We start from the raw sequence: 9,822 nt of genomic DNA, 5'->3' as shown, positions 1-9,822 counted from the left end.
GCCTTAGCAGGTGGTTTGGTTTAAAATCATAACTACTGCCAATACTGGCTTCATATTGCTTAGTTAAGATTAATTTGCTTTTCCTGAGGCCATTTACATTACAGGTTTAATTCTGATGTTAATCTTCTCTCAAAACTTGTCTCTAATTTGCAGAAATGACCCTGTTTGTTATTCAAAGTCAGGATGCTTCTTTATGATTATGATTATGGTTATCTCACTATCAAATTTCATCCAGATAGTGTCTCAGTCCCTCTGCAAGCCTCTCAGGAGCCCTGGGCCAGTCCCGAGTCGGCAGACACCGGGGGGCAGCCCCGACATGGCCGACAGCAGGGAGACACTCTCTGTGTGTGCCCCGAGGGTGCTGAGGGCACCTGGGCTGGCAGGGAGACACTCTCTGTGCCCCGAGGGTGCTGAGGGCACCTGGGCTGACAGCAGGGAGACACTGTGTGTGCCCCGAGGGTACTGAGGGCACCTGGGCTGGCAGGGAGACACTCTCTGTGTGCCCCGAGGGTGCTGAGGGCACCTGGGCTGGGGGGAGACACTCTCTGTGTGTGCTCCGAGGGTGCTGAGGGCACCTGGGCTGGGGGGAGACACTCTCTGTGTGTGCCCCGAGGGTGCTGAGGGCACCTGGGCTGGGGGGAGACACTCTCTGTGTGTGCCCCGAGGGTACTGAGGGCACCTGGGCTGGCAGGGAGACACTCTCTGTGCCCCGAGGGTACTGAAGGCCCCTGGGCTGGGCGCCTGTGCAGCAGAAGAGACACCAGAGACATCGGTAGAAGAGAAAGGCCTGGCTCTTAGCAGGGGTTAATCCAAGGTTTTATTAGGAGTCCCAAAGGAGCTCCTGCACCTCAGGGGGCCTCCTGCCAAGAGCACCGGGAGTTGTGCCAAGGTTACATTTAAAGGGAGGTAGAAACCAAAAGCAGATAACATTTTACCAACCAATGAGTGACCCTAAGGGATGGGTACTGGGGGATAGACATATAGGACAGCGTATGGAGCAAGGCTTGGGGGGCTGACTCCCAGCCTCCGGCTAATCACTCGACAACTTGGACCGAAACTTCTGGATGGAGGGATGGGATGCTGAGTGATTGACAGAGAGCCAGGGTGGGGGTTTGGGGATGATCTCATCCCAGGAGAGGGATAACACAGGTAAAGGGAGGGGGGGTACAGTTTGGGATAAACCATTTGGGAAAAATATGGGGATACAAAACAAAACTACTTCAAAGTATTACAAAGTATGAAAACACGCTACAACGTCGTAGAGATGTCAGTTTCAAATCACAAACATCATTCCTCAAGTGTTTGAAATGCTCCATCTATTTAAAAGAATGTCTGGGTAATACTGAAAATATGGTGAAAAACTTTTCTAACTAAAAGTTTCTGAATTTTTATACAGTTCATCACAGCTTAAATTACAAAAGAAACCATTACTTACCCTGACACCTAAGTAACTTTCTAAGAAATCAGATTGCATATTTGGTTAGAATAGTGTACAATTAATCAATACTTTGAAATATAATGTTTTACAGAGTAACAAGATTCTGTCTAAAATTCTACACTTCATGAAAAATCTCTTGAATTTACATAGTCATTTTACGTGAAGAACTCTCAGATTACAAAGTTGTTTTTCAAAAAATGAGTTTCAATTTTCTTTATGATTTTCAATATTTTCCTTATGATTAGGGGGCTAGGTCCAAATTTAGTGAGGATAATTCCCTGATTCCTGATGCCAGAAATTAACCTAACTAAAGGATGTTCATCAGCATCTAAATCAGACTTTGGTCTTCAAATTCAGAAATTTGTAAGTATTTAATAGGTAGCCTAATGTCTTTTGTTGTTATCACTCTTTCCAATGATTGATCAATGGGATGAGGGGTCAGTAGTAAAAAGCAGTAGCAGTAGCAGTAATATGAATACTTGTAGTTACATTTTTGTAAAAGATGCATTTCCTTTTTGAGTATGATGTTTTCAAAAAGGGAGCTGCTGAGAAAGCAATTCTGTGCAGTAAATTACAGTTTCTGCAAGCAGAAAATCCTTTATAAACACTACTGAGAAATAATCAGTAATAGGTGAAGAGACTATGTCATAATTCCATTCTGCTATGAATTATAACAGAAAAAACGTCTTAAGATGTAACATCTGACTGTAATCATGAGATTTTCAACATCAGAACCATTAGCGAACCTGGTTTTGTCAATTCAGCCTTTCAACAATGGAAAATTGTACTAATAGTATCTGGGAGATGGAATCCAAATGTTACATTGAATTTTATTTACCTTAGTATTTCACATTACCTCTAGTAACATTTTTCTCTGTTCATATTCTCAAAAAATAATAAAATTTGAAATATTATATTTATTTATATAAATAAATGGGGGTGGGTTATTTATGTAAATAAGTGGGGGTTTTATACAGAGCAATCTTAGCTCAGGAGTAAAATAGGACATTCCTAAAGGAACCAGAATTAGAACAGAGGGTTTGACTGGAAGGCAAAAGGAATAAAATTTAAACAACAAGCTGTAAAATCAGAAGGAGTCTGGATAGGAGAAATGCATAACAGCATTGGGTATGCACACCCAGGGCTAAAGAATAATGACCAAGAAGTGTGAGGAAAGCAGCTTTAGCAAAGGGATGCCATACTTCCACAGATCTCAAACTCTAGTATGTTACCAAAGCATGGAAAGGAATTTTTAGTAAATGGCTTAAATTTTCTTATATTCTTGCTAGACAGATGTTTAAATAAAATCGTAGACTTTGATGTATACTTTTGATTGTTTCCACATTCTCTCTGCTTTCTGAAGATGTAGAAATAAAATAAAAAAAAAAAAATGGCCCTATTTCTTTATCTATAGCCTCCCAGCAATTCATCCTAATGTATTCAGCAAGGTTTCAGTGATAAACCATGTGCTAAATGTATCATTTCTGCCTTGAAGGCTTGGGAAAGATTTGTTTGTTTGTTTGTTGGATTGATTTGGTTTAGTTTGGAGTTTTTTGTTAGCTGGTGTGCTATTTTTTAAAATAAAAACACTTTTTGTATCATAGACCTTTTCCTCTCTCAACTATTTTAAACTGTCTCAGTGAAAATCATCAGGGGATGGCAGAGTAATTTCAAATCCTAACTCTGCAGAAGTTTGGAAAAAAAATACTTTTGTCTATATATTTGAATTTTAAATCATTGGGTCAAATCAATTGTTTTCTTATCACAAATGAAAAGGCTTGGGTTCAGTAAAGGTCTTCTGGCTTACATCTGTACATCAGGGAAAGTCTGTTTGAAATGTAATATCAGGTTTCTGGGGCCACTTGAGTTGCCTTAGGACAAAAAGTTTCTGCAATCCAAACAATCTCTAAAAAGGTAGTGTTATACACATACTAAATAATGGATTACTTCAGATTTAACATCAGTATGACAAACCATTATTTGAAGTGCTCTGAGGCATGCCAAATTTTCCTTCATTTACTGTTTGTCTTCATAATGTAACATTTCTCTTCACAGGATTAACACTTCTAAAGTCATAGTTTCAAAGCATCTTGTCAGGTAGCATGTGAAAGGACATGAGTCCTGCAGAGAAGGACAGCTCTCTTTTCTGCATTTTCCATACATTTGCATAAATATCCTTCCTTATAACTCAGTTCATCAGGTGCATTTAAGTAATCTCCCCACTATAAACACAGTTACTTAATTATTATTGTTGTCATTCCCTGCCATCCTCTAATTTAGCATTAAAATTCCTAGCTCTAAATGCAGTGGTTTCAATGATACCAGCAGGGTGAAAGCTAGACTAAAACAAAATAAAGAACCCTGCAAGATTCCATTAGTTTTCTCCCAGATGCTGCAGTTCATCTCCCACACTGTTAAAAATCTCAGCTCATTGAGTATAGCTGGCACTGGCTTGTTGAAGGCGAGATGCAGTTATGCAGAAACTGTATGCTCTGCTACATGGGATTGCACGGCTCATTCTGGATCCATGTGTATTCCTTCAGCAGCTGGGGAAAATGTGGAGGAATGGACTGGACAAGGTACAGCCTAGGAAGACAATGTTTAAAACAGAGATGGTTTTCAAAAGAAAGAAGAGGAGATTGTTTTTTAAAAGAAAGGAGAGGAAAAAATGAAGATCAAGTTTCAACCTGTGGGAGCCAGGAACTCCAAGTACCTCCCTTAAATAAAAGAGAGAGGCCAAAGCAATTGTTGTTTCATTGATTGGAGACACAGTTAAGCCATACTGCTGGTATTGATTTCTTTAGGAAATACCACTCAAATCTGTCTATAAGTGGTATGATATCTTCTTTTCCACCAACTATGGAACAGCTGGAGAGGTCTGCAAAGTTGCATAGCTTTCTGTAGAAGATCACAAAATTAATGGGCTCAATGTGTGTGTATTCATGTGTGCCTCAATGAGATAACCACAAGAAACTTTATTCTAAAGGAGGGTAAGGGTCTAAGGACCATTTAAAATTCCTAAAGTCTTGTAGAGTATTAAATGAATCTAAAAAAAATAACCTTTCCCACTTGGTTAATAAATCCTTGACTTTTGAAATACATCTAGCTAATAGGTTTCTTTAAAAGGGCTGCAGATCTTTTGTTCATCTGATGATTCTGATGAGTTGAAAAATGCATGGTTTTATCACACAGTTTATGTCCCAGTAAGATGCTTTTATCCAAAATAAAGTAAAATATATTTAAAATAAAATCAAATGTTTAAAGCCCTAGCTGTCTGCTAGAATGTATGACCACTGATCTGAAAGCAAGCAAGGTTACAAATAAATATTTTTTAACAAATGTTAATGACCTTATTGGTAGGAAATTTATCTTCAAACCAATAACACACTGAGTTCATACATCTGAACAAAAGCAAGCACTGACAGTTTGGCAACTCATGAGCACAGGGGAGACAAGGAGGGTTTCAAACTCCTCCAGAGCTGTGATGCCTATGTGTACTGAGAAGATTGCTGAGGAGAATATATCCTCCTGAACATATATACATAATCTCACTTTGATGGTATCAAGTATGACTGTTTTGGATTGCTTAAAATAAGTTTCTGCCAACATTCTGTTTACAAATATCTCAAATGTAAGAAGTGTTTAAAGATGTGAGGGCTTAAGTTTGTTCTGTAGTCTGAAATCAGAGCCAGAACCCAAATGCTATGACTTAGAGAGCTTTTTTATCTAGCTACAATTAATCACAGACAGATGCTTGTGTCCTGCTGAAATCTATATTTATACCACCCTTAAAGAGGACCTGTAAGAAAGCTGCCTCCCACTTACTTTCCATCTGCAGAACCATAATGCAGATACTGAAAGCTGTCTCCCATGAGACCCATTGACATTACTTGCAGCCACAGCACTTAAAAAAATCAGTAATAACTTTGGCTATTCCTGTTTGGCTTGACATGATGGCAAAGTATGCTGCTGTTTTGATACACATCAATTATTCGAGGGAAAAGAGCCACAAATCCATATACTGTGAAGACACCAGCTAAAATTTCACAAGCAGAATGAGTCTGGTTACTGGGAGACCATAAAATTGGAAACAGAGATTTTCCAGCAGAGTACTAAGTCCTGAGAATTCAAAGACTGCCTAGAACCAATGTAGCAGATGGAGAAAGATTGTTGCTTGCTTCTCCTTACCTTATATAGGAAGAGAGGAATTGATACTAGACAACTACTGGGAACCACCACTGACTTTAATTTTTTGGAAGAATAGCCACAAAATAGCTGCTGAAATTAAAAAAAAACCAAAACCAAAACAAAACAAAAAAAGCCCAAAAAAACCAACCAAAAAAACCATTCTTTATCAAACTGCCTAGAATGATAAAAGATGATTCTAACTCTAACTTTATTAGAATGCAGGCCACTGTGCTTACTAAACCTCAGTGCTTGGCAATGCCATGAGTAAGAAATTCTAAAAAAGAGGGAAGCCATATGAGGAGCTATTGAGGCAACTTGGTTTTTTGAGCCTAAAGAAGAGGAGACTTAGATATCTCATCACAGAATCTCAGAATAAGCTGAGTTGGAAGGGACCCACAAGTATCACTGAGTCCAACTCTTCCTGCACAGAAGAGTCCCAAGAATCACACCATGTGTTTGAGAGCATTGTCCAAATGTTTCTTGAACTCAGGTTTGGTGCTGTGACCACTTCCCTGGGGAGCCTGTTCCAGTGCCCAACCGCCCTCTGTGTGAAAAACCTTTTTCTAATAGCCTAAACCTTCCCTGACACAACTCCAGGCCATTCCCTAGGGTCCTGCAACTCTTCACCAGAGAGAAGAGATCAGTGCCTCCCACTCTGCTTCCCTTCATGAGGAAGCTGTGGGAGGCCAGAGAGTCCCAGCTAACTGGAAGCTGGTGAACATTGTCCTGATTTTCAAGAAGGTTGAGAAGGAGGACCCTGGAAACTACAGGCCAGTTCAGCTCATTCAGCTCCTGGTAAAGTTATCCCTTACAAATGAGGATATTCTATCATTCTATAAAATAACATATTATATTTTAAATTATGATAAAATCTGAAAATTATTCTAAAGAAAGACCAGGGATGTACTCATGAATACTAACATTTGATCCACAACTTAATGGAAAACATAGGGTTTAGTCATATATTTTCTGTATAATTGTCTGTATAATACCAAATGTTAATATATTTCAGTTGTGCTATTTCTCATCTGATCTGTTTAAAGTATATGTCGCCATATATTCCCATCTTCAGTGCTAGTTAGGACTAACATAATTATATTTTCCTTGCTTTCAGAACAGGTTTTTCTTATAAGCAATTTTGTTTGTTAGCTTGAAGGAAGTCCTAGGCTTCTTAGACGAGTAAAGCTGACATTGTCATGATAAGGCAGGAAGTCAGTTTTATAATTTTTAATTATTAATTTTCAACCTAGTAAACTCAATTTCCTGTTCTCAGCAACTCTGCATTTATTGAATGCTCATGGTTGAAAGACTGTAAACAAAGTAGGATAGGTTCAGGATTTTGTTTTCAACAACCTATGGTGGAAAGTTTGCCGTTTTGAAGTTATAGGCTTGAGCAAAATAACTAAACTTTTTACAAGTCCTGCCTAAATTCCTGCTACTAAATTCCTGTCTGAATCTATCAGATTTTCTAGTATGACCATACCTGAAGATTATTCTTATTTCTGTCTTAAAATAGTTCTTAGGATCACTGGTAATGGGTAAAACCTTTCTGCATTTGTGTTTAGACAAACAGAAAAATAGTCAATTTTCTATGCCCTAGTAAACTTATGCCTCTACATATATATCCTTATATTGAACACTACCTGAATTTCTGTTTCTCCCTAATCAAAACAACCCAAAAAAACTCTTCAGTGTGGAAAGGAGCAGTTAAGTAGGGAATAGATTTCTAATTTATACAGACCCACGCTTTCCCTTTGAATAAAATAACTAGGGAGTAATGAAAGTAAAAATTGATGATATGAAAAAGACAAAATGAGGTATGATATGTATAGTTAGTCTTTGACTGATACAAGAATTTGTGGAGGATAAAAATTTCAAAAATATCTAGATATATATGCTACATCATCACATAAGTAGAGTGAAATACCACATTTGCTAACATCATGCACAGACGAGTAGAGGTGTCATAGTCTGCTGTTCAGGTAGATACACGGACAGACCAAGAGAGTTCTAGTTTCTAACTGTCTAGAAGATCATGGGAAAAAGAAATATCTGCTCTGCAGTGCAGTTCCTACATCCATAGTGTCACTATATCCAGACAAAGCAGCATCTCACTGCAACTAAAGTACTGAAGCGCTTATTTTTCTTCTCAATATTAGACCAATATCACTTAAATATATATATATATATATAGCCTATATATATATTATATATATATATATATATATATATAGCCAATTTTAGCTGGTTCAATTGTGCCCGGATTAGAGATGAACTCCTCTAGTTGCCTGCAGGTGTATATGCTAAACACCTCTGAAATTTATGAAGTTTTATTAATATAAGGATATCTACAATTGTTTATTTTCTTTTACAGACTTGTGTTAAGTGGCAGGAATTCACAATATATTCTATAGCAGAAATAAAATGTGAGTTTCATTCAGATACATATTAAGGAGCCATATTCTTAAGTAAATATTTTCAAGTTAATCTCCACAAAGAATGCATGTAACATTGTAAAGACCTTATCACTCAGCTCTTTTTCATAGTCAATACAACATATACTTATCTATACATGTATTATATCACAGGAATTTTTCAGAATAATGAACTATTTTAGGTATTTGATTTATGAAATTGGAATAGTTTGCTCTGGCACTGAGAGATTCTATGTGTTAAAATCAAGCCATGTGTTTCAAATAAACTTATTTTGGCAACTAGAACATTTGTCATGGCACCTATATAGCCATGAATATTTGCATTTGTCATGTCTTTTCACACAGAGGGACTGAAATAATTTAAATCAGAGAGCTTTGTTCTTTTCTGCAGTTTAAAATGCTTGATTTTGGAGGTAGAAAGCGATCAGGGAGTACAGATTCTAATATACTGTCAAAATTGTGTATTTCCACATCCAATTAATATACATTATATAAATAAATAAAAATTAAATTGGCACAGGACTTAGTGGCAACCCTTTTAAATTCATGCACAGCAGTGTTAGTGAGTTTCTTGTGGCTTGTTGGTTTGCAGAAATGGAAGGGTTTTCCAAATATGACCGCATTTGTTCCACCTATTTTCAGTAATATTGCCTCATAGCATAACAAAGATAATTAACCACATGGGAAAAGTAAAGCCAAAAGGAAAAGTGTCTTTGTGTTTGCCTGTGTGTTATCCTCTGAGGACGAGTTCAGTTGCATGTACATCAGTATATCCATCAGCATGCAGCAGAATAGTCATAAATACTCAGCCAAGAATAATAATGTTCTAAGCAGGAAGGAAACATGAAATTCCAAAAGAAAGACTTTTTTTCCCCAGACCTGTATTCATTTTTGGCACTGACTAAATTTATTTATGGCCCTTCGGGCCATGTTACTCCTGCATTAGTATCTTAAAAGCCTTGCCATTTGTGTTATCATAGCATTTGATGTGGTTAATATGATATAAAAAAGTCCTGTAATGATTTACAGATCTGGAAGATTCTGTCCAGCCAGAATATGAAGAAAAAAATAGCCAAACAAAGAGATTAATATGAACCCTCCCTTTGTGGCTTCAACACTGTCCTGTTTTAAAAGCTATTTTAACTTTCTCCATACTTAAAAAAAAAATTGTTTGAAATTATCGTTGTGATCTAAATAAGGAGAAATCCCTAATGAGAGTATGTAATTTTTGGCAAATCTTCTACTTTATGCTATAAAAACAAGTTAAGGGGTTGAGTTTTTGGGTTTGGGTGTTTTGCAGGTTTGCGGTTTTTTAACTACTTTGGAGTTCTGAGAAGGAGCTAAATGATTTAAGAGTAAAGGATAGGCATTTGAACTCTAAAAAACCCATAAAAACCCAGGTTAGATCTCATTTTGTCTCATATTCCTGCTCTACAAGTAAATTTGAGTGAAAGAAGGCACTGTATAGGGATGCAAGGAAAAATGTGAATGATACTGTTGATTCTCTAAACAACAAAGTCAAAATATTGTTTGACTCTGACTGGGAAATAAATATTAGCTTGTCTTTGAATTTTGGAGCTAAAACTACCAGTCCAGACTAGACCTCCTATCCTTCTGATGATATTCCAGCAATAAAACTCATTCAGAATTAGTTTAGCAGCACAGAAATTTTACTCTGACACAAGCCTTGACAGAATTAGCTCTGGCACCATCAGACAATCTTTTCCCTGGTCACAATGGAGGAAAAATGACATATATGAA

This window comes from Molothrus aeneus, chromosome 6, assembly GCF_037042795.1.
Source record: "Molothrus aeneus isolate 106 chromosome 6, BPBGC_Maene_1.0, whole genome shotgun sequence".
Lineage (NCBI taxonomy): Eukaryota > Metazoa > Chordata > Aves > Passeriformes > Icteridae > Molothrus > Molothrus aeneus.
The sequence above is the reverse complement of the archived record's forward strand: the minus strand, read 5'-3'. Positions refer to the sequence as shown.